The sequence below is a fragment of the Carcharhinus amblyrhynchos genome, chromosome 3 (genome assembly GCF_965287045.1).
Source record: "Carcharhinus amblyrhynchos chromosome 3, sCarAmb.v2.hapA, whole genome shotgun sequence".
In the NCBI taxonomy this organism is placed as follows: Eukaryota; Metazoa; Chordata; class Chondrichthyes; order Carcharhiniformes; family Carcharhinidae; genus Carcharhinus; species Carcharhinus amblyrhynchos.
In genome coordinates this window covers 7,159,077-7,185,012 of record NC_137326.1, presented here as the reverse complement: position 1 = coordinate 7,185,012, position 25,936 = coordinate 7,159,077, and the positions used below count along the sequence as shown (strand labels likewise).

The following is a 25,936-nucleotide window of genomic DNA, read 5'->3' as shown; positions in this document are numbered from 1 at the left end:
GAAACTAAGAAGGCTGACACAAAGACACTGCGCATCTTTGGACTGTGGGAAGAAACCGGAGAAAACCCACGCAGACACAGGGAGAAGGTGCAAACTCCGCACAGACAGTGACCCAAGTCGGGAATCGAACCCGCGTCCCTGGCCCTGTGAGGTTGCAGTGCTCACCACTGTGCCACCCCATGTCTTTTAGGGAAGGAAATCTGCCATCCTGACCCAGTCTGGCCTACATGTGACTCCAGAATCACAGCAATGTGGCTGACTCTCAACTTCCCTCTGAAATGGCCTAACAAGCCATTCAGTGCAAGGGTAACTAGGTATGGGCAGTAAGAGCTGGCCAGCCAGCGACGCCCATGTCCCATGATGAATAAAATAAAAATTCCATCTCTGTTGTCGTGAAGTGCTGGGCGATGGTGGGAGAAAAGTGTTGACACGTTAATTGTCCTGTGTGCTCCAGGGCCATTCCCACCCTCACAAGAAGGCACCCTCCCTTCCTGGCCTCCAAAACCTGTTGCCTGCCTCTGACCCCTTCCCATGATGCCTGATTCCTTCCGTCCCGAAGATCTCAGGTTCTGGTATCCGTCTTTGATCTTTGTGCGCCTGTTTGCAATCCTGGCGATTCTGGGCCTCCTCGAGTTGCTATCCAATCAGATGGGCCAGCGGCTCTGAAGGGTGCGACTTCCTGTCTATTGGGGGGAAGAAGTCCGACTCTCAAAGCTCGTTTAGTCCAAGTAAGGTCTTGTTTCCATGCGGAAGTCTTTTTCCCCTGACTTGTCACTGTTGATATGAGACGGAGATCAGCCACTTTATCTGCAAATAAATTTTGCAAATAAATGCAAAATATTGAATTTATTAAAAACACACCAAGGTGCTTCACAGAGGCACAGTTAACAATAACTCAAGGAGATATGATGGTGGAGTAGGAATGTCACAGGGATGGGAACAGGATAGAGATTCGGGGACAGTAGGACTAGGGGGCACAGCCTCAAGATAAAGGGGGGGCAGTTCAGAACGGAGTTGAGGAGGAACTTCTTCACTCAAAGGGTGGTGAATCTCTGGAATTCTCTGCCCGTTGAAGTGGTGGAGGCTGCCTCGCTAAATATTTTTAAGAAGCGGGTTGATGGGTTTTTGATAAGAGAGGGGATTAAGGGTTATGGGGAGAGGGCGGGAAAGTGGAACTGAGCCACGACAGATCAGCCATGATCTTATTGAATGGCGGGGCAGGCTCGAAGGGCCAGATGGCCTACTCCTGCTCCTATTTCTTATGTTCTTATGTTCTTATGACATGGATTCCAATCCCATCGCAGCTGATGGAATTGCAATTCAAGTCATAGATATGTAACTGAAAACTCGTCATGGGTGACCCAGTGGTTAACACTGCTGACGCACAGAGCCACAGATCCCCAGGTTCAGTCCTGGCTTTGGGTGCCTGTCTGTGCGGAGTCCACATGTTCTCCCCGTGTCTGCGTGGGTTTCCTCTGGGTGCTCCAGTTTCCTCCCACAGTCCAAAGATTAGGTGGATTGGCCGTGCTAAATTACCCCTTAATGACCAAAGGTGTGCAGGTCAGGGGGAATTGGCCATGCCAAATGAACAGACTTATGAGGTTCGGGGGGGGTAGGCCTGGGCGAGATGCTCCGGAGAGTCGGTGCAAACCTAACGGGCTGAATGGCCTGCTTCTGCACTGTGGGGATTCAATGGTATCGAGGACCCTGGCAATTGTTCACTAATGCCCGTTAGGGAGGGAAATCTGCTGTCCTTACCTGGTCTGGCCTACATGTGACCCCAGAGCCACAGCAATGTGGTTGACTCTCAACTGCCCAAGTAATACGCTCAGTTTAAGGGCAATTAAGGATGGACAACAAAGACTAGCCTTGTCAGCAATGCCCACATCACATGAACAGGTAAATTAAAAATGAACTTTGAACCAGAGAAGATGGGTAGACTAAAGGATTGTCAAAGACCTTTGACAAGGTACCACGTGGTAGGTTGTTGCAAGAAGTTAAATCTCATGGGATCCAGGGTGAGATATCTAAATGGATACAAAATTGGCTTCTTGACAGAAGCCAGAGGGTGGTTGTAGAGGGTTGTTTTTCAAACTGGAGACCTGTGGCCAGCAGTGCGCCTCAGGGATCAGTGCTGGCCTCACTATTTTTTGTCATTTATATTAGTGATTTGGATGAGAATATAGGGGGCATGGTTAGTAAGTTTCCAGATGACACCAAGTTTGGCATAGTGGACAATGAAGAAAGTTATCTCCAATTGCAACGGGATTTTGATCAATTGGACCAGTGGGCTGGCGAATGGCAGATGGAGTTTAATTTCGACAAATGCGAGGTGATGCATTTTGATAGATTGAACCAGGGGCAGGACTTACTCAGTTAATGGTAGGGCGTTGGGGAGAGTTACAGAACAAAGAGATCTAGGGGTACAGGTTCATAGCTCCTTGAAAGTGGAGTCACAGGTGAACAGAGTGGTGAAGAAGGCATTCAGCATGCTTGGTTTCATCGGTCAGAACATTGAATACAGGAGTTGGGACACCTTGTTGAAGTTGTACAAGACATTGGTAAGGCCACACTTGCTCTGGTCACCCTATTATAGAAAGGGTATTATTAAACTAGAAAGAGTGCTGAAAAGATTTACTAGGATGCTACCTGGACTTGATGGATTGAGTTATAAGGAGAGACTGAATAGACTGGGACTTTTTTCTCTGGAACGTAGGAGGCTGAGGGGTGACCTTATAGAAGTCTACAAAATAATGAGGGGCATAGACAAGGTAGATAGTCAATATCTTTTCCCAAAGGTAGGGGAGTCTAAAACTAGAGGGCATAGGTTTAAGGTGAGAGGGGAGAGAGACTCTTCCCGCTCAGAAAGGATAGTAGGACTAGGGGGCACAGCCTCAAGATAAAGCATTTAGACAGTTACATGGGTAAGATGGGTATAGAGGGATATGGGCCAAATGTGGGCAATTGGGATTAGCTTACGGGCTTTAATAAAAGGCAGCATGGACAGGTTGGGCCGAAGGGCCTGTTTCCATGGTGTAAACCTCTATGACTCTACAATTGGGTTTTAAGTAGAGTGGAGAGAGGTGTTGAGAAGGTTTAATGGGGGTATGGCTGAGTGATTCTTAGTCATCTGATAACTTTATAACCCATCTCTGCTGAAGTTTACAGTATAATTTAGTCTGAAATGACCAGTCTGGGCCAATTTACCATCGAATCTACAGTGCAGAAGGTGGCCATTTGGCCCATCAAGTCTGCACTGGCAACAATTCTATCCAGATCCTACCCCGTCACCCCACACATTTACCCTCCTAATCCCCCTGACACTTTGGGCGTGGGCAGTCCACTGACCCACACATCTTTGGAGTGGGGGTGGAAACCAGAGCACCTGGAGAAAACCCACGCAGACACGGGGAGAATGTGCAAACTCCACACAGAGAGTGACCTGAGGCCAGAATTGGTCCCTGGCCATAACACTACATTCTGCACTCTCTCTCTCCTTTCTCTATGAACGGTATGCATTGTCTGTATTGCGAGGGAGAAACAACACTTTTCACTGCGTACTAATACATGTGACAATAACAAATCAAATCAAAATCAAAAGGATTTCTCTTGAAGCTTGCTGACTGTAATTGGCTGAGCTGCAGTCCGTACAGGAGAACCAGTTTCCTTTTAAGCAGGAGGACATTGTGAAATGGGGGGGTCTTTTTGGTAACAGATTCATGTAACAGCTTGCCTGTCCTGGGGTTAATTTACACTCTGTGAGGATAGGCTATGGATGGAAAATGGAAAGTAATCTGTTGAATTAATGATAGTTTAATTGAAAGCAGATGCTTTCGGCGCTGGACAGATTCGGAAACCTGTTTGAGGCATCTATTTTGTAGGAATTGTGTATTATGATTCCAGTGTTAAAAGGCATAATTTCCCTTGTGGCTTTTGCAATTTATTCACCCAGAGGGTGTGGGTGTCACTGGCTAGCTCGGTAATCACTGTCCGTCACTAATTACACTTCAGCAAGATTAAGGTGAGCGTCTGCCTTGAAAGGCCGCAGTCCATGTGGTGTAGGTACACCCACAGTGCTGTTAGGAAGGGATCTTGCTTTCCGCCTTGAAGTTCTCCCTTTCTCTTTCGGGCAGGGTGGGTGGGATTTTATAGCCTCGCTCGCCCCGAAACCGTAAAAACCCACCCGAGGTCAACGGGCCATCCCATTGTCCGCCCCACAGCCACTCCGATTCCCGTGGCGGTAAAATTCTGGCAATTAACTCCCCTCTAGGGCTACGAATCCAACTTTCAGTCCTCCCGTTTGTCCCGCGCCCTCTTTGTGAGTGAGCCTGGGTGATGAGTGTTGGCAGATCGTTCAACCATTGGACAGAATCTTCTTGAGCTACCGGGTGGGGGATGGTGGGTGGGTGGGTGGGTGGGTGGTGTTGTCCGTGAGAGTCCTGCGCTGCCTCTTTTCAGGAAAGCCCTCCCGCCAAATCACAAGCCAGTCGGGCAGCGATGAGGCCAGCTGCGAGCCTTCCCCAAGACCCCGTGTGCGGAGATGTCACCAACCAAGAGCTGCCGACCAATCAGGATCAGCGGCTCCCGTGCCTCTGGGAAGACTGTGGCTGCTGCTGGAATGACCGGCACCAGGAGTTCCAGCATCGCCGAGTGACCTATGTTGCAGTCAAGAAATGTGGGGGGGAGTGGGGCAGGGGTAGGTGCTGGGTAGGGTTTACATTTGGATGAGGGAAGGGGTCACATGTAGAGCGATGCAACAAAGGGCAGCTGTAAGATTAGAGGGGGTGGTTCTCAAATTACCTTCTCTACCTATTGTCCAGCTGTTCAATTGGGCCTTGGATATCTTTGACCCGGGGGCACCCACCCCTAGAGATGACAATCTGACTGTATAGTTTTAGGGCAGCACGGTGGCACAGTGGTTAGCACTGCTGCCTCACAGCGCCAGGGACCCGGGTTCAGTTCCCAGCTGGGGATCACTGTCTGTGTGGAGTTTGCACACTTTCCCTGTGGTTGTGCAGATTTCCTCCGGGTGCTCCAGTTTCCTCCCACAGTCTGAAAGATGCATGGGTTTGGTGGATTGGCCATGCTAAATTGCCTCTTAGTTTCCCAAGATGTGCAGGGTAGGCAGATTGGCCATGCTAACTTGTCCCTTAGTATCAGGGATTAAGAACATAAGAAATAGGAGCAGGAGTAGGCCATCTAGCCCTTGGAGCCTGCCCCGCCATTCAATAAGATCGTGAGTGATCTGAAGTGGATCAGTTCCACTTTCCCGCTTTCTCCCCATAACCCTTAATTCCCCTGTCTATCAGAAACCTATCTACCCATGACTTAAATATATTCAACAAGGTAGCTTCCATCACTTCAATGGGCAGAGAATTCCAAAGATTCACCACCCTTTGAGTGAAGAAGTTCCTTCTCAACTCCATTCTAAACTGCCCCCCCTTTATTTTGAGGCTGTGCGCTCTAGTCCTGCTTTCCTTTCTAAGCAGGAAGAATCTCTCTACCTCTACCCTATCCATCCCCTTCATTATCTTGTAAGTCTCTATAAGATCCCCCCCTCTAAACTCCTAAGCCTTTGAGCAGCGTAAATCTGTGGGGTTGTGGGGATGGAGCCTGGTTGGGATTATGATTGGTGCAGGTTTGATGGGCTGAATGGCCTCGAGGGATTCTATGATTATTTCCGGCTTTATCAGTTTTGGAGGTGAGTTGGTGACAGGTGCCTCCTTTCGTTGGGGTAACACCAGCGGCAGCCTGGTGTCACCATTAAATGGCCATTTTTATTGAGGACCTCAATAGATGGCAAGGCTGGAAAGTCAACTATGGGCCTCCCTGTCCAGAACTTCATTTTGGCGGAGCTGACGGAGTTCCGATATTCCACTATCCCAACTAATTACATATCCTCATGCCTCCAATGCTGCACACCCGTGCGTGCAGAGGATTCCGCCCATTGTATGGGGACGTGGGATGGTGTGGGTGGGGGTGCGTGGGGTGGTGAGACACACAATCCCATCAGGGTTCATCTTCTCTCACCTCCTGTAAACGGACGTGCATTGTGTTTTTGCATTAGAGCAGCATTACTGGTTTATATTCTCCTGTTTTGATGTATTGCAACAAGGGCCTGGGTGGGATTGTGGTCGGTGCAGACTCGATGGGCTGAAGGGCCTACATGAGAACATAAGAAATAGGAGCAGGAGTAGGCCATCTAGCCCTTCGAGCCTGCCCCGTCATTCAATAAGATCATGGCTGATCTGTCGTGGATCAGTTCCACTTTCCCGCCCTCTCCCCATAACCCTTAATTCCCCTGTCTATCAAAAATCTATCTACCCGTGACTTAAATATATTCAGCGAGGCAGCCTCCACCACTTCAACGGGCAGAGAATTCCAGAGATTCACCACCCTTTGAGTGAAGAAGTTCCTCCTCAACTCCGATCTAAACTGCTCCCCCCCCCCCTTATCTTGAGGCTGTGCCCTCTAGTCCTGCTATCCTTTCTAAACGGGAAGAATCTCTCTACCTCTACCCTATCCATCCCCTTCATTATCTTATACGTCTCTATAAGATCCCCCCTCATCCTTCTAAACTCCAACGAGTACAGACCCAGTCTATTTAATCTCTCTTCATAGTCTAACCCCCTCATCTCCGGTATCAGCCTAGTGAACCTCCTCTGCACTCCCTCCAAGGTCAATATATCCTTCCGCAAGTGTGGTGACCAAAACTGCACACAGCACTCCAGCTGCGACCTTACCTGTACCCTGTACAGTTGCAGCAAGACCTCCCTGCTTTTCTATTCAATCCCCCTCGCTATAAAGGCCAGCATCCCATTTGCCTTCTTGATCACCTGCTGCACCTGCAGACTGGGTTTTTGCAACTCATGCACAAAGACTCCCAGGTCCCTCTGCACTGTAGCATGCTGCAGCTTTTCGCCTTTTAAATAATAATCCCTCCTACTATTATTTCTACCAAAGTGGATAACCTCACACTTGCTAACATTATACTCCATCTGCCAGGTCCTCGCCCACTCTCTCAGCCTATGCAGATCCCTCTGCAGACTTTCCACACCCTCCACGCAATTTGCTTTTCCACTCATCTTCGTGTCATCAGCAAATTTCGTCACCCTACGCTCAGCCCCCTCCTCCAGATCATCTATATAAATGGTAAATAGTTGAGGCCCCAACACCGATCCCTGCGGCACTCCACTAGTCACCAACTGCCAACCAGGATAGCACCCATTGATTGCAACTCTCTGCTTCCTATTAGACAGCCAATTCTCTATCCACACTTACACCTTACCCCAACTCCGTGCACCCTAACCTTCTATGAGCAACCTTTTTATGAGGCACCTTATCAAACGCCTTTTGGAAATCTAAAAACACTACATCCACCGGTTCCCCTCTGTCTACCGCACTAGTCACATCTTCATAGAAATCCAATAAATTCGTCAAACACGACTTCCCCTTAACAAATCTGTGCTGCGTCTGCTCGATCAAACCATTCTTTTCTTGGTGCCTCGCTATTTCTTCTTTGATGACAGATTCGAGCATTTTTCCAGACGTTAAACTAACTAGCCTATAATTCCCTGCCTTTTGCCTGCTACTTTTTTTAAACAGCGGCGTAACATTAGCCGTTTTCCAATCTTCTGGCACTTCCCCGGAATCCAGCGAATTTTGATAAATAATTACTAAGGCATCCACTATCACCTCTGCCATTTCTTTCAGAACCCTGGGATGCATTCCATCCGGTCCTGGGAACTTGTCCACCCTCAGTCCCATTAGTCTATCAAGCACTACCTCTCTAGTGACAGTAATCGCATTCAGGCCCTCAACTCCTACCATCCTTCTATCTTTAAGATCTGGCAAACTATTTGTGTTCTCTGTGAAGACCGAGGCAAAAAACTTATTTAAGGTCTCAGCCATTTCCTCATCTCCCACCGCTAAATCCCCCCTCTCATCCTCTAAGGGTCCAACGTTCACTCTTGGACCTCCTTAGGCCTCTATCTGCACTGTAGGGTTCTATGATCCTATGAATGGCGCAGCAGACTCAATTGGCTGAATGGTCTAATTCTGCTCCTGTGAACTTATAAGAAACAGACTGTCCATCCCAACCAGGCCACACTAATATTTACGCTCTGTTCGAGCCAAAGGGGGCTGGCCCAAGGGCTCGAGTCGGAGGGACGGAAAGAGTGTTGGAAGGGGAGCGAGGGGTGGGGGCTGGAACTGTAGATCTGGGAAGGATTAAGACACAAGGAAGGGTGAGGTTCAACACGAGATTAGTGCAGTTATTTGTATGTTGACATAGCTGTTGTGGAATCTGCTTTGCAATCTGAGCAGGAGAGTGTCTGCGGTGCTTGGGGCTGAGCCAGTGTTGTCGAACTGCCTATTAAAGGTGTCCGGCAATTTCTAACCTCTGGTTCCAAGATGTGGCCTTTGTGGAACCAACCTGGTTTCAATCCCTAAATGTCTCTGCAGAGAAAGTGAGGGGGGGGGTTAACTGTTTATTTAGAAGGAGCGAGTGCTGTGGTGTGAGGCGAAGTTGAACATTTTGGCAATAGCGCAGTTGGATAATTTGTTTTTCTGATGTTTTTTTTTGCGGGGATCTTTCAAAAGCTGCCTTGATCTCTGTGTTCCCTTTTTTGTTTGTGCATGGGTGCGTGCCTCATTTCTGTGGGGAGAAAATAGTCCTTCCGTAGCTTTGCAGGGGACGTGTTTGAGTGGGTAACACTCTTGTGTTCAAGGGTTACAGGTTTAAAACCCCAGAGTTAAGAGCAAGTGACAGCGCTGAGGGAGTGTTGCACTGTCGGAGGTGCCATCTTTCGAATAAGACGTTATTCAAGGCCCTCTGTCCCCTTTGGTGTGTGTAAGAATCCCAGGGTGCAATTTGCAAAGTCAGATCAGACTAGATTCTAAACAATTTTAGATTTTAAACCCTCATTAAAACACAATTTTTTGCCTTCTTATTGACTCCTCTTTTGGCCATGTGTCTGTTGCCGTTTCCATGAAGATTCTCCGAGAGGTTTTGTGGTGTAGTGTTAAAGTTTATTTATTAGGACTACAAGTAGGCTTACATTAACACTGCAATGAAGTTACTGTGAAAATCCCCTAGTCCTCCACACTCCAGCGCCTGTTTGGGTACACCTGAGGGAGAATTTAGCACGGCTAATGCATCTAACCAGCACGACTGTCGGAGGAAATCGAAGCACCAGGAGGAAACCCATGCAGACACGGGGAGAATGTACAGATTCCACACACAGTAAGAAGTCTGACAACACCAGTCCAACCGATTTATTTGATAGTAAACTCGGTTAAATAAATCGGTTGGACTTAAACCTGGTGTTGTCAGACTTCTCACTGTGTTTACCCCAGTCCAACGCCGGCATCTCCACATCAGATTCCACATAGACAGTGACCCAAGCTGGGAATCGAACCAGGATCCTTGGCGCTGTGAAGCAGCAGTGCTAATCGCTGCGCCACCGTGCCACCCATTATCCCTGCTTTTGGACCAGAAGCTCCGGGTTCTAATCCAACTGCAGGAAGGTGTGTTCAAACAGGTTGAGTGTCAACGTGTGAACCTTTCCAACACGTGCCAATGATAGGCTGAGCAGGTGAGATTTCTGGTCAGCCAGGCAGTGGAAAGAAAGTGTTCCATCACCATCCATAGCTCTGGCCTACCAGGTGCAGGTAAAAATGTCGCCACATGTTGGACAACTTGTGGGGCTGCGTTGGCTGGATGTGGATTAGATTGGTACCAACGGCACTCTCTGGGCAGAGAGTTCTGGTCACCAGCCAACAGGTTGCAGGCTGGTGGGAAGAGTGGTGGGGCTGATAGTAACTTTCTCCTGCTGCCCTCCCACCCACATCCCCCATCAAAGGCCTACCCCCCCCCCCCCCCCCCCCCGATGCTCCGTCCCTACACTAGCTCCTCCAGCAAGACTCCCTGTTGATCCCTGTTGTGGCTGGGGTAAATTCTGGACTAGCCTCCTTCATGTGGCTTTATTGCTGGGGGTCTGACCCCCCCCCTCCCTGCGGACGGACAGCTCCAGGGGGCAGTGGCTACAGGATATTCTATTATGCAAAAGGCGCTACAGCAATGTAAGTAGCTGATGCTGTTGGAGAATGGATGGGGGCCATAATCCATGCCATCAATATTCTGGGGTGCGCATTCTCGCTGTGTCTGTCTGCTCGAACCTGTAGGGCAATGATATGAATGTAGAGTTTGGAGACATTGTGCAGACACACTGTAAAGGCGCTGTGACGTTTGTGCCCTGGTGCCCATCACTTTTGGACACATCGATTGATTCCACTCTCAGTTTCCCCAGCATCTCAAATTTAACCAGATCCAGATGTGGAGATAGGTTAAACTACACAGATGTGCTGGTTCTGGAGCTGTACTTTGTCATTGGAGGTGAAGTTTGAAGAAGGTTTTACTTGCCCTCAGTGGGTTTAAAAGGTTCATTTATTAGTGTCACAAGTAGGCTTACATTAACACGGCAATGAAGTTACTGTGAAAAGTCGCCACACTGTTTCGGTTCACTGAGGGGGAATTTATCACGGCAAATAGCACCTAACCAGCACAACTTTCGGACTGTGGGAGGAAACCCACGCAGACGTGGGGAGAATGTGCAAACTCCGCACAGACAGTGACCCAAGCTGGGGATGGAACCCGGGTCCCTGGCGCTGTGAGGCAGCGGTGTTAATCACTGTGGCACCGTGCAGTATTAACTAACTGATTCACCAGGTGAAGGAGCAGCACTCTGAAAGCTCGTGATTCCAAATAAACCTGTTGGGCTTTAACCCGGTGTTGTGAAACTTCTTACTCTGTCCATCCCAGTCCAACGCCGGCATCTCCACCTCATGGTTTTAACTGGTGCAGTTTCAAAACTGCAATGTTGTTCCTTTTTCGACACACAGGTCGGTTCCTAATTGAACTGACCTTAGTAAATTGACCGTGAATGCATTTTTAGCCCTGTTTGATTCTGGGAATGCTGCATTGGAAAGTCGGAAAGTTGTGTTTTGCTTCCATTTGGAGCTGTCAGTCAGTCACTTAAAAAAATGAAAGCAACTTGTATTTATAAAGCGTCTTCTGTGATTACAGGATGTCCCAAAGTACAGCACAGTCAATGGAATACTATAGAATGGGCTCACTGTTGCAATGTGGGAAACACAGCAACCACTCCATGCACAGCAAGCTCCCACAAGCATTACTCAGATACAAGACTGACTGGGAAGGTCTTATGAGGAAAGGCTGAGGGACATGAGGTTATTTTCGTTAGAGAGAAGAAGGTTAAGAGGTGACCTAATCGAGGCATACAAGATGATCAGAGGGTTAGATAGGGTGGATAGTGAGAGCCTTTTTCCTCAGATGGTGATGGCTAACACGAGGGGACATAGCTTTAAATTGAGGGGTGATAATTATAGGACGGATGTCAGAGGTAGGTTCTTTACTCAGAGGGTAGTAAGGGCGTGGAATGCCCTGCCTGCAGCAGTTGTGAACTCGCCAACTTTAAGGGCGTTCAAACGGTCAGTGGATAGGCATACGGATAACATTGGAATAGTTTAGGTTACAGGGTCATTAGATTGGTTCCACTGGTCGGCGCAACATCGAGGGCCGAAGGGCCTGTACTGCGCTGGAATGTTCTATGAATAAGTTGGAGAAATATTGGTGCAGGACACTGGGGTATTCTTCCTCGATGTAAGGGTTCTTTTGTTCGCTTGGGAGAGCTGATGTGACCTTGGTTTAACTGCTGATCCTTGCCGGTGTTCTTTTGCTGTGCCTTCTTAGTTCACCAACTCTGGTTCCAATTCCTGTTCCCAGTGCTGCCATGTGGCTAACTGAACCTCCAAGCTTACCTTGCTGCACTCGTAGAACCTTGTCAATTTGATTTGATTTATTATTGTCACATGTATTGGTATACGGTGAAAAGTATTGTTTCTTGCGCGCAGGCATAACGTTCATAGAGAAGGAAAAGAGAGAGTGCAGAATGTAGTGTTACAGTCATAGCTAGGGTGTAGAGAAAGATCAACTTAATGCGAGGTAGGTCCATTCAAAAGTCTGATGGCAGCAGGGAAGAAGCTGTTCTTGAGTTAGTAACTATGTGACCTCAGACTTTTGTTTCTTTCTCCCAATGGAAGAAGGTGGAAGAGAGAATGTTTGGGTGCTTAAATACGCTGGTTGCTTTTCCGAGGCAGTGGGAAGTGTAGGTAGAATCAATGGATGGGAAGCTGGTTTGAGTGGCGGACTTCATGTTGTTGTAGGCCAGAATCTTCTGCCCCCATAGGAGGTCAGGAGGTGAGGAAGGAGATCATAGAATCCCGACAGTGCAGGAGGAGGCCATTCAGTCTATCGAGGCTGCATTGATAACAATGCCACTCAGGCTCTATCCCCATAACCTCATGTATTTAACTCACTAGTGCGCTTGACTACTAAGGGGCAATTTAATATGGTCAATCCACCTAACCCGCACATCTTTGGACTGTGGGTGGAAACTGGAGCATCCGGAGGAAACCCACGCAGACACGGGGAGAACGTGCAGACTCCGCACTGTCACCCAAGGCCAGAATCGAACTGTGTCCTTGGCGCTGTGTGGCAGCAGTGCAAACCACTGTGCCACCGTGCCTGAGGTGGGCCAGCGGCCTAAAAATTTGGCAGGTTGACATCAGGACTGATATCTGACCTCTCCCTTGCTTCCCTTGGGAGTGAGCACTGGGAGGGAAGGCCCCTGGTTGACCTTACTGCCTCGGTTTGATTTGAGTCCCTTAAATGACCAAGTGCAAACCTCCAATGGCCAATTGCTCTGCTCTGGGAACCACATAACTTAAATTGCAAAATTCAGATGGTTCCAACAATATTTACCCAGAAAAAGTTTGAAGAACTAAAACTTTTGGCTAACTATTGTACGGAGCAAGACTAAACCCCTTTCCCTCCACCTCTGCACCCTCCCCATGGACCTCAATCCTGCTCCACAGGACACCTCTCTCCTAGCAGGGATGGAGGAACTGCATGTATGGTAGCTAAGTTTAGACATCACACTGAGATAAGTAAAAAAAGTAAGTTGTCAAGAGGAGGTAGCGAGTCTGCAGGAGAATATGCATGGTTAAGCGAGTGGGCAAAGGTTTGGTCGGTGGTTTGTAACGTGGGTAAATGTAACCTTGTCCATTCTGATAGGAAGAATAGAAATGTAGTGTATGATTTAAATGGAGAGAGATTGTAGAACTCTCTGAGGTACAGAGGGATCTGGGTGTCCTGGTACGTGGATCACACACAGTTAGTACACGGGTATAGCAAGTGATTAGGAAGGCAAATGGAAAGTTGGTCTTTATTACAAGAGGCAGGAAATAAGTTTATTTATCAGCGTTAGTGTAACATTAACACTGCAATGAAGTTGGTGTGAAAATCCCCTAGTCGCCACACTCTGGTGCCTGTTGGGATACACAGAGGGAGAATTTTAGCACGGCCGACGCACCCTAACCGGCACGTCTTTCGGACTGCAGGAGGATCCAGGGGAAACCCGCACAGACATGGGTAGAATGTGCTTTCTCCGCACAGACACAAGCTGAGAATGGAATCCGAGTCCCTGGTGCCATGAGGCAGCGGTGCTAACCACTGTGCCGCCCCACGTAAAATATAAAAGTCAGGAAGTTTTACTGCAGCTGCACACAGCCTTGCCCAGACCACCCCTGGAGTATTACGCACAAGTTTTGGTCTCTTTATGTGCAAAGGGATATAATTCCGTTAGAAGCAGTTCAAAGAAGGCTCACTCCACTCATTTTTGGGATTAAGGGCTTATCATCTGAAGAAAGGTTGAGCAGGTTTGGGCTTGTACCTCTTGGAGTTTAGAAGAACGAGAGGTGATCCTTTTTGAAACGAATGGGATCCTGAGGGGACTGATTAGCGTGGACACCGGGAGGATGTTTCCGCATGTGGGGGAGACTAGAACTAGGGGGGACACGGTTTGAAAATCAGAGGTCTCCCTTTTTAAGACAGAGGAGAGGAGAAATTCTTTCTCTCCAAGGATCGTGAGTCTGTGGAATTCTCTGCCCTGTGGAGGCTGGGTCAATGAATATGTCCAAGGTGCCCCCTCCCTCACCACCCCCACCCCACCCCAATCCATGCCCATCTTCACCAGGACTCACAGGGTGAATGTTCCCGTTTTTCTCGCGCCATGGGAACCATATCGGGCGAGGGTGCCGACCATGGAAAAGTCCGTTAACCTCAGGTGGGATTTTCCGGTTTTCGGGGAGAGCATGGCCGGAATATCCCGGGCTAATGTTTCAGTCGTTCCGGTCAGGTCTCTGTCCCGACCACATTCTAACGGCATTCTAAATAAACTTCCCTATTCCCTATCTCAGGAAGATGGGACTGAGGAGCAGGGGAGTAGGCCACTCGAGCCTACTTGACAATTCAGGAAGATCATGGCTGATCGGGGTGTGGCATAACCGCACTCTCCCCGTAAACCTTGACTTCCTTTTCTCTCAAAAATAAACCTACAATGTAATTAACTGAAACCTGGTACAAGTGGGAGGACATCTTTCCCCTTCATGCCCATTTGACTGGACTACTTGTCCACACAAGACTGTGGGGGTGATGGGGTGGAGTTTATCATTCGCACTATAACCTCACTTCGCTCCTATTCCTCTGGTGATTCCTCCTCTTTGAGCATATCCCCTTGTTCCCCCTCCCCCACCGCTCATCTCAGTTTAAAGTTCATTGTCTATTTATTAGTGTCACAAGTAGGCTTGCATTAACACTGCAATGAAGTGACTGTGACAATCCCCTAGTCGCCACTCTCTGTTCGGGTACGCTGAAGGAGAACTTAGCACGGCCAATGCACCTAGCCAGCACGTCTTTCGGACTGTGGGAGGAAACTGGAATAGCCGGAGGAAACCCACGCAGACATGGGGAGAATGTGCTGACTCCGCACAGACAAGCTGGGAATGGAACCTGGGCCCCTGGCACTTTGAGGCAGCAGTGCTAACCACCGTGCCACCCTAAATGGAAGACACCTTCATTTGAAACTGTGAGCCCTCGTACTAGATCCCCCCTCACAAGGTGAAACATCCTTTCAGAATCTACCCTCACAATCCCCCTCGGAATTCATCATTTGTGGCCCATTCTCTCAGGTAAAGGATATACAAGACCATTAAATAATACATCCCTTTGGCATAACAGTGACTCCAGCTGGGAATTGAACCTGGGTCAGAAGGCCATAGACATAAGAACATAAGACCTAGGAGTAGGAGTAGGCCATCTGCTCTCTCCAGCCTGCTCCGCCATCCAATAAGATCATGGCTGATCTTCTTGTGGACTCAGCTCCACTTACCCGCCCGCTCACCATAACCCTTAATTCCTTTACTGTTCAAAAATTTATCCATCCTTGCCTTAAAAACATTCAATGAGGGAGCCTCAACTGGGCAGGGAATTCCACAGATTCACAACCCTCTGTGTGAAGAGGTTCCTCCTCAACTCAGTCCTAAATCTGCTCCCCCTTATTTTGAGGCCATGCCCCCTAGTTCTAGTTTCACCCACCAGTGGGAACAACTTCCCTGCTTCTAGGGTCCCTGGCGCTGTGAGGCAGCAGCGCTAACCACTGTGCCACCGCGCCGCCCTAAGGTCATGGCGTCACTGCCATCACCCACAGTAAGTTCATGGATGGTAAGGGCCTTGTTCCCCGGTGAATGGACACGCTGGAGAGAAACGTGGAGAGATCTTATCCGCCCGACAGTGTTCACACAGTCAGCAGTGGGAGGGATGAGTTAGATTGGAAGGAGACTGGCAAATTGGTCCCCCCCCAACCCCCAGCTGGTGCAGTGGACGGGATGGGGCAGTTGGAGGGTTTCAATGTGCCATAACCTTGTAGCCATTAAAATCCGGACGGCCAACACAACCTCATAGTGTGATCAAAGACCCAAAGAAGTAATTTGGCCCCATCATATTACTCCTTAAAATTATCCGATTAAAACCACTCTTTTCCCGTAGCCTTGTTTTCATTCCGTGTACACCTCTTTAAAAGTTACGATTCAATCCATCGCGAACATTCCCCCAGGCAGCGCATTCCAGATCGCTACAGCTCGTGCATAAAAAAAAGATCTCATTGCGTCGTGCTTGGCTCGTTTGCCAAGCATTTTCAACCTGTGCCCTGTGGTTACCAACCCTCCTGCTCGGTGGAGACAGTTTCTCCTCGTGTAACTCATACCAAACCCGCAGAGCTGACGGAGAGAAGCATCTTTCCTCGTGTGACTTTGAACTGCGCTTGTAGGAAATGAAGTTGTGCCTGTAACAATAAAATGGGGTTGAGGTCAAACGCAGAGTTGGTAAGAATGAGATCAGTGGCAATAAATCGTTAGATGAGTGGGACAGAAAGAGTTGAGGCCACATTCCTTTCAATCAAGGTGTGTCAAACCCCACACTTTACTAACACAGGCTTTCCAAATTACACATAAGGCATGTCATGCCAGAGGGATGTAGTATTTAAAGGTTTTTATATATCCTCTCGCTGAGAGAACAATTCATTCCGAGGGGGATCGACAAGATTCTGAAAGGATGTTTCACCTTGTGGGGGGGAATCTAGAAAGAGAGGGGATTTTTCTCCATGAACGGTATGCTTTGTCTGTATAGTGTGCAAGAAACAATACTTTTCACACATGTGACATTAATAAATCAAATCACAGTTTCAAAAGAAGGTGTCTTCCATTTAGGGCAGCACAGTGGTTAGCACTGCTGCCTCACGGTACCAGGGATCGGGGTTCGATTCCCGGCTTGGTCTGTGTGGAGTTTGCATGTTCTCCCCATGTCTGCGTGGGTTTCCTCTGGGTGCCCCGGTTTCCTCCCACAGGCCAAAAATGTGTGCGTGTTAGGTGCATTGGCCATTCTAAATTGCCCCTTAGTGTCCGGGGATGCGTAGATTAGAGGGATTAGCAGGGTAAGTATGTGGAGTTACAGGGATCGGGCTTAAGTGGGATTGTTGTAGGTGCAGACTAGATGGGCCAAATGGCTATCTAATTCATTCCTGTCACCCCTGCACTGTGAAATCCCTTAGCCGCCTTCAGTTTTGCTTCTACTTACACCATTGTAAAACTTAAGCCCAATTGGCATTACCTTTTAGAACGATAGAGCCTCTACAGTGCAGTAAGAGGCCATTCAGCCCATCAGGTTTGCATTGACTCTCTGAAAGAGCATCCCATCCAGGCCCACCCATCCCTGTAACCCTGAGCATTTATCATGGGTAATAACTCTGATCTACACATCTTTGGATGCAAAGGGGCAATTTACCACGGCCAATCCACCTAACCTGCATATCTTTGGATATCAAAGGAAAATTTATCTTGGCCAATCCACCCAACTACGCATCTTTGGATGCTAAGGGGCAATTTAGCATGGCCAATCCACCTAACCTGCACATCAGTGGACATTAAAGGGAAATTCAGCTTGGCCAAACACTAAGGGGCAATTTAGCATGACCAATCCCCCTAACCTGCACATCTTTGGAGTGTGGGAGGAAACCAGAACACCCGGAGGTGTTGATATGGGGAGAACGTGCCAACTCTGAACAGAAAAATCACCCAAGTCAAGAATGGAACCCGGGTCCTGGTGCTGTGAGGCAGCAGTGCTAACCAGTGCGCCACCCTCTTTTGGTGACCTTGCCTTTTCTTCTACAGTCTGAGTGCCCTCCTGGACTCCCACAATGACAAAACGGAACTTGCCCTGTGTCTGGACAGGGAGAAAGAGAACTGCAGCAACTTGAAGCTGATGAAAGGACCATAGACAGCCTGGCAAGGATAGCAATTGTACTCCATGCTTAAACAATTGCCTGTGCGACGATCAGGCGGTTCTGAGGATGTCCAAAGGCGTTCTTAGAAATCAGGCCTTTCCATCTATTAAACTAAGCTGTTGAGTTTACACTCCCTTGGGGTACAGTTTTTCACTTTTATAACTGCGCAGGTTGATAACTCTGCAGGATTTTCCAGGAATTTGTGCGGAATACAGCTGCCAGCAAAACAGGAGGAGAAAAAAAGAATAATTAATGAGAATTTTTTTTTTTAATCCAGTTTCTTTTCTTTATTAGAAATTCAAATGTTGGGAAGGAAAAAGGCTGTTTGATGGGATGGGCTGATTGCAGGAGGGGGACGTCCAGGAGCAGGGTTTTTATTAATGCGTGTTGTATCTTTCTCTCCCTTCCCCCCAGCCCTCTCTGCAGATGTTGAGAATGAAGATGTGGCTGATGTTGGTGGCTGTAACTCAGGCAGCTCTCACCGCTTCCTTGGAGGCTCAGTCTCAGAAAGGTACGGAAAGGGGATTTGTGAATCACTCAGATACTCACCTGTTACACCACGGAGGAAAGATAAAGCTGTTTCATTCAGATTCGAGCTCTTTTATTAGGAACGACAGGGACAGCGGGTGCAAGCACTCACTCAAACGCAGCTGACATTAGTGGGCTGAATGAAGCCAGGTCACTGTCTGTGCAGAGCCTGCACGCTCTCCCCGTGTCTGCGTGGGTTTCCTCCAAGTGGTCTGGTTTCCTTCCACAGTCTGAAAAATGTGCCGGTGTGGCACAGTGGTTAGCACTGCTGTCTCACAGCGCCAGGGACACGGGTTCAATTCCCGACTGGGTCACTGTCTGCGCGAATTCTGCACATTCTCCCCGTGTCTGCGTGGGTTTCCTCCAGGTGTCCCGGTTTCCTCCCACAGCCCGAAAGACGTGTGGGTTAGCTGCATTGGCCACGCTAAGTTCTCCCTCAGTGTACCCAAACAGGCGTCGGAGTGTGGCGACCAAGGGATTTTCACAGTAACTTCATTGCAGTGTTAATGTGAGGCCGCTTGTGACACTAATGAATAAGCTTGCGAGGAGATTGGAGAGATTGGGCAAGGGGAGGGTTGTGGGTGGGACTTCTGGATGATGACCAAAGGCAGGATTTTTAAACCCTGAAGTGGGGGGGGGGGCGGGTGGGAGGGGTAGTGGTTAGGGGACAATTGTACCATTGGCTGGCCTGCTGATTTGCAAGCTCCATCCTGTTCCGGGCCTATATTCCCAGAGGTGAGATCGGAGCAACCCGCCGGCAAGTGGCCAAGGGGCATTAAAGGCCTATTGAGGCCTAATGTACAGGCCTCAGTGGAACTTCCCCTCGGGCCATTTTAGCCTCAGACATGGCCGTAATCCACCCTGTGAAGCCGCCCCTCCATCCACAGCGGGGTGGCCTGGCTGCTGAAGACATTTTTTTTAGTTTGAAAGTTGCAGTAGTTGGACACTGGCTATCCCAACATGGAGATGTCCCCTCCCTCCTTCCCCCCTCCCCCCTTCTCCCCCCCTTCTCCTCCCCTCTCCCCTCCTCTCCCCCTCTCCCCTCTCCCCCCTCCCCCCTCCCCCCTCCCCTCTCCCCCTCCCCTCTCCCCTCTCCCCCTTCTCTCTCCCCTCTCCCCCTTCTCTCTCCCCTCCCCCCTTCTCTCTCCCCTCCCCCCTTCTCTCTCCCCTCCTATTGGTCCCACAGCTTTGAGATCCCACCTACCGTCTATAATGCGATGGTGAGGCCTCACTCTGGCTTCCGTTTGGGTGCTGGGTGATTGTTTCCCTTACCAGGGCAGGCTTCACTCCGAGTTGACCCTGAGAAGGCACATTGACCCCCCGCCCCCCCCCGCCCCCTCCTCAGGGCAAAATCCTGCCCCAGGCTTCTGAATTCATGGAGTGGGGTGATGGGGATATGGGTGTCTGGAGGTGAGGCTGAGCATTTTAAACTCTTCCCCCTTTTGTGGGAATACCATAGAATCCCTGCAGTGCAGGAGGAGGCCATTCAAATCATCGAGCTTACACCCACAACAATCCCACTCAGGCCCTGTCCCCGTAACCCCACGTATTTACCCTGCTAATCCCCCCTGAACACAAAGGGGCAATTTAGCATTGGCCAATCAACCTAACCCGCACATCCTTGGACTGTGAGAGGAAACCGGAGCACCCGGAGGAAACCCACGCAGACATGGGGAGGACGTGCAAACTCCACACAGACAGTGACCTGAGCCGGGAATCGAACCCGGGACCCTGGTGCAGTGAGGCAGCAGTGCTAACCACTGTGCCACCGTGCCGTCCATATGCTGGACCTGGCGACAGTGACAACACTAACTGAAGATTTAATCGGAGGTATTTCCTCCTCAGTCTGGCCCACCTCGTTGCCGGATGAGCTTGTCTGAGTTTTTCTATTAGTTCCCAACTTGGTCCAATGCCCCCATCATGTAGGTGGTTCAATGTTGAAGAATCTACAGAAGGCTGCGGAGGGGAATAAAAAATCCTGCAAAACTCCATTTTTCACACAATCACACATAAGGCCCTGAGTAATAGGAGCAGGGGTAGGCCATTTGGCCCCTCAACTGCTGTGCTGTTCAGTAAGATGGTGGTTAATTAGGTCTAGGAACATAGGAATCGGGAGCAGAAAGATGGAAATTTAGCCCTTCGAGCCAGTTCCGCCATTCAATCAGATCATGGCTGATCTCTCCCTGGTCTCAAATCCACCTCCCCACCTGCTCCTCATTTCTTTCTTTCCCTTTTTTCATCTATCTATCTCTTGAATCCATGGGATGGCACGATGCTTAGCACTGCTGCCTCATGGCGCCAGGGACTAGGGTTTGATTCCTGCTTGGGTCGCTGTCAGTGAAGAGTTTGCATGTTCTCCCCATGTCTGCGTGGGTTTCCTCCAGGTGCTCTGCTTTCCTCGCACGGTTCAAAAGATGTGCTGGTTAGGCGCGTTGGCTGTGGTAAATTCACCTGTACGGGTGCTGAAATGTGGCGACTGGGGGATTTTCACAGCAACTTCATTGCAGTGTTAATGTAAACCTACTTGTGACACTAATAAATAAACGTTGCTGTGTGAGAAGTGGTTCCTCTTCATCTCAGTTTTAAATCTATCACCTCTCAACCTATACCTGTGACCTCTTGTTCTAGATTGCCCTACAAGGGGAAACATTTGGTCTACGTTGACTTTATCAACCCCTTTTAAAATTTTACAAGCCTCGATCAGATCCCCTCTCGTGCTCCTAAACTCCAGCGAGCGCAAGTCCAGACTGCTTAATCTCTCCGCAGGATAGATTCAGAAAGAATCCAGTCTGCTCTCTGGCACTGAGAAGTTCAAAGATGCACGACTGCCTGACAGAAGAAATTCCTCCTCGGCCCCGTCTTCAGTGGGAGATCACCTGACTTTCAAATTGTTCCCTCTGGCTCTAGTTTCCCTCCTGAGGGGAGAGCTCCTCTCAGCATCCATCCTGTCGAAACCCCCCCCCCCCCCAGGATCCTATGAGCTTCAATAAGATCATCTCTCCTTCTTCGAAACTCCAGTGAGCTTGGGGCCAACCTGCTGAACCTCTCCACCGAGAACAACCCCCCAGACACACTGGAAATTGGGTGAATTAATGAGGCTGAATGTTGGGGTTGGGGTACTGGGCCACAGATGCCTCATGGGGCCTTACCTTCCGAGCTCCCCAGCGTTAAATTTTGGAGGGGCTGGGTTGCCCAAAGATGCGTTGGGGAACCTCTCTCAGAGCTTTGAACGGCAATAGTCCAGAAATGCAAACTCCCCCCTAGGAACCACCTGGAAATAAGACGTAAAACACAAACCTCAAACAGTTCGGACAGGATTACGCCAACAGTTACTCAGAAGAAGTTAAAAGCACTCAAACCACCTCTAATTCCAGGTAACAATTGAGACTGATGCCAACCCACCCCCCACCCACCAATCATAGAATCCCTACAGTGCAGAAGGAGGCCATTCAGCCCATCGAGTCTGCACTGACAACTATCCCACCCAGGTCCTATCCCCATAACCTGAGGTATTTACCCCACTCATCTCCCTCACCTTCGCATCTTGGGAGACTAATGGCCAATCTATCTAACTCGCACACCTTTTGACTGTGGGAGGAGACCGGAGCACCCGAAGGAAACCCACACAGATATGGGGAGAATGTGCAAACTCCACGCAGACAGTGACCTAAGGCTGGAGTTGAACCTGCATCCCTGGCATTGTGAGGCTTTACACCTAACCTGCTGTTCAAGACCTGAAGTGGCTGATAATGTGAGTGGAAGGAGCACTGATCACAGGTTAAAGAGATGTGTATTGTCTCCAGACAGTACAGTAAGTGAGGTTTTGCAAACCCAGGCAAGTCACGGGGGTTACAGATAGTGTGACATGAACCCAAGATCCCTGTTGAGACCGTCCTCATGTGTGCGGAACTTGGCTATCAGTCTCTGTTCAGCGACTCTGCGCTGTCGTGTGTCATGAAGGCCGCCTTGGAGAATGCTTACCTGAAGGTCAGAGGCTGAATGCCTCGGCCAACATTGTCTACCTGATACGTTGCAAGAAAGGATGTCCCGAAGCATGGTACATTGGGGAGACCATGCAGACGCTACGACAACGGATGAATGAACATCGCTCGACAGTCACCAGGCAAGACTGTTCCCTTCCTGTTGGCGAACACTTCAGTGGTCACGGGCATTCAGCCTCTGACCTTCGGGTAAGCATTCTCCAAGGCGGCCTTCATGACACACGACAGCGCAGAGTCGCTGAGCAGAGACTGATAGCCAAGTTCCGCACACATGAGGATGGTCTTAACAGGGATCTTGGGTTCATGTCGCACTATCTGTAACCCCCGTGACTTGCCTGGGTTTGCAAAACCTCACTCACTGTACTGTCTGGAGACAATACACATCTCTGTAACCTGTGATCAGTGCTCCTACCACTCACATTATCAGCCACTTCAGGTCTTGAACAGCAGGTTAGGTGTAAGGATTCGCATTTTAATCAGTAATCTCTAAACTGTCTGTGCTTTATATGCTCTGTCTGAGGCCAGAACTCTCCATCCACCTGATGAAGAGGGTGTCCCTCGAAAGCTTGTGAGTCTATTATCAAATAAATAGGTTGGACTAAAACCTGGTGTTGTCAGACTTTTTACTGTGTTTACGCCAGTCCAACGCCGGCATACCCACATTGTGAGGCAGCAGTGCTAACCACTGTGCCACCATGCTGCCCAAATCACCTGGAGAATTCCAACCACATCCACCATCACTCCATGGACACCTCTACCCCGCAACTCGTCACTCCCCCCATGGTATTCTCCACTTTCTTTATATTCATTCGTGGGACATGGGCATCGCTGGCTAGCCAGCATTTATTACCCATCCCTAGTTGAGAGTCAACCACATTGCTCTGGAGTTACATGTAGGCCAGACCAGGTAAGGTTGGCAGATTTCCTTCCCTACAGGACATTTGATCCATAGGGCTTCCCCCATCCTCATGGATCTCTTTCCCCCCCCCCACCTCAATCCCACTGACCTTCCAAACTGACCCAGAAGCCCCCCCTCCCAAATCGAACAAAATTTGACGCACGTTTAGTTGATTTTCAAAATGACATTCTCCTGGCTCTGCAGGAGACCAATCTAGTTTACCATTACCAGTCATTCCTGGATGTAACCTGGTCCGGTTGACTTGGGCAAGAGGTGTGCCAATGCCCAGGTGTAACCAGAGTGACGTGCGTCTCCTTCACATTTCAGCAACGTGCAGGAATGTCTTTGCGGCTGATATTGTCTACCTTGTGGATGGTTCCTCGAGCATCGGGAGAGTTAACTTCAAAGAAGTCAAAGACTTTATTGAAGCAACGATTCATCCGTTTGTAAATGTCATCGGTCAAAGTGCGGTCCGTGTTGGCTTGGTGCAATACAGCGATGACCCGAGGTAAGCCACTGCTCATTTATTGTGATGTTTTTTAAGATGATGGTGGGTTTTGGGATGTCAATGGAGAATGACAAACCCACGGTCCAGTGGGATCAAACGTGGGTTGATGCAGTGTTGCCTCTGTGGAGCATCAGTCGTTATGACCCTTGGAGCATGGCTCTATCAGAGCACATGTAAAGCAAAAGACTGCATTTATGTAGCACCTTTCACAACCTCAATACGTGGCAGCACAGTGGTTAGCATTGCTGCCTCATAGCACCAAGGACGCAGGTTCGATTCTTGGCTTGGGTCACTCTGTGTGGAGTCTGCACTTTCTCCCTGTGTCAGTGTGGGTTTCCTCCCACAGTCTGAAAAATTTTGATTTGATTTATTATTGTCACGTGTATTAACATACAGTGAAAAGTATTGTTTCTTGCGCACTATACAGACAAAACATACCGTTCATAGAGAAGGAAAGAAGAGAGTACAGAATGTAGTGTTACAGTCATAGCTAGGGTGTGGAGAAAGATCAACATAATGTGAGATAGGTCCATTCAAAAGTCTGACAGCAGCAGGGAAGAAGCTGTTCTTGAGTCGGTCGGTACGTGACCTCAGACTTTTGTATCTTTTTCCTGTTGGAAGAAGGTGGAAGAGAGAATGTCCGGGGTGCATGGGGTCCTTAATGGCTGCTTTTCCGAGACAGCGGGAAGTGTAGACAGAGTCAATGGATGGGAGGCTGGTTTGCGTGATGGACTGGGCTTCATTCACGACCTTTTGTAGTTTCTTGCAGTCTTGGGCAGAGCAGGAACCCATACCAAGCTGTGATACAACCAGAAAGAATGCTTTCTATGGTGCATCTGTAAAAGTTGGTGAAAGTCGTAGCTGACATGCCAAATTTCCTCAGTCTTCTGAGAAAGTAGAAGCTTTAGGTTAGGTGCATTGGCCATGATAAATTCTTCTTCAGTGTATCCGAACAAGTGCCGGAGCGACTAGGGGATTTTCACAGTAACTTCATTGCGGTGTTAATGTGAGCCTACTTCTGATGCTAAAGCCCTTTACAGACAATTATGTGCTTATGAAGTTTGGTCACGTCACATGAAGTGTGTGTTGATCAGAAGCAGCGGCATAAGAACATAAGAAATAGGAGCAGGAATAGGCCATCTAGCCCTTCGAGCCTGCCCCACCATTCAATAAGATCATGGCTGATCTGAAGTGGATCAGTTCCACTTTCCTGCTTTCTCCCAATAACCCTTAATTCCCCTATCAGAAACCTACCTACCCGTGACTTAAATATATTCAGCGAGGCAGCCTCCACCACTTCAACGGGCAGAGAATTCCAGAGATTCACCACCCTTTGAGTGAAGAAGTTCCTCCTCAACTCTGATCTAAACTGCCCCCTCCTTATTTTGAGGCTGTGCCCTCTAGTCCTGCTATCCTTTCTAAGCGGGAAGAATCTCTCTACCTCTACCCTATCCATCCCCTTCATTACCTTATACGTCTCTATAAGATCCCCCCTCATCCTTCTAAACTCCAACGAGTACAGACCCAGTCTATTTAGTCTCTCTTCATAGTCCAACCCCCTCATCTCTGGTACCAGCCTAGTGAACCTCCTCTGCACTCCCCCCAAGGCCAAAATATCCTTGCGCAAGTGCGGCGACCAAAACTGCACACAGTACTCCAGCTGCAAGTGCTGGAAAGTGGGATTAGACTGTGTTTCTCTGTCCACAGGTAGTGCCATACCTGCTGAGCTTGTCCAGCATTTTCTGTTTTAATTACGCGCCATCCTGACTTGAAATGATAATCCCCCTTCCTTCACTGCCTTTGGGCCAAAACCCTGGAACTCCCGCCCTAACAGCACTGTGGGTGGACTTACTCCAGAGGGACGGTCGTGAGTTGTTGCAGTGCACCTTGTAGATGGTGCACAGTGCTGACTCAGTGCAACGCGAGCCATTTCCTCCCACTGATCTGTCCTCCAATTTCCCTCAAACATGCTTTAATAATTACGAGACATTACAAGATGTTTTTGCAGTCCAGGCACTTACAAATTGCTCAACCACTTCCCATTCATCTGGTCAGGGTCTGCTCCAAGATCCGTTAACGATCTTTACATCCGCACCGGCTTACCTCGTGCTCTCAATGTAATTTTTGTGGTTTGAATTAAAGTGTGCAATTCGGAATGTTTCACTTAAATGATCGAGTTAATGGCTATTCCAGGCCCACTGAGATCTGGAAAGATTTACTCAGGAACAAAGACTGAATGAGT

The 25,936-nt window shown here is 49.0% G+C and overlaps 1 long non-coding RNA gene across 1 annotated transcript in view; it reads left to right on the top strand.

Moving 5' to 3' along the window:
* Positions 1–23,631, top strand: part of LOC145341319 (uncharacterized) — a 44,756-nt gene extending 21,125 nt beyond the window's left edge. The window contains exons 2-3 of the long non-coding RNA XR_013886357.1: positions 18,174–18,270; positions 23,514–23,631. This is a non-coding gene — a long non-coding RNA (uncharacterized LOC145341319). The remainder of the gene's footprint in view (positions 1–18,173; positions 18,271–23,513) is intronic.
* The last annotated feature ends 2,305 nt before the right edge of the window (positions 23,632–25,936 follow it).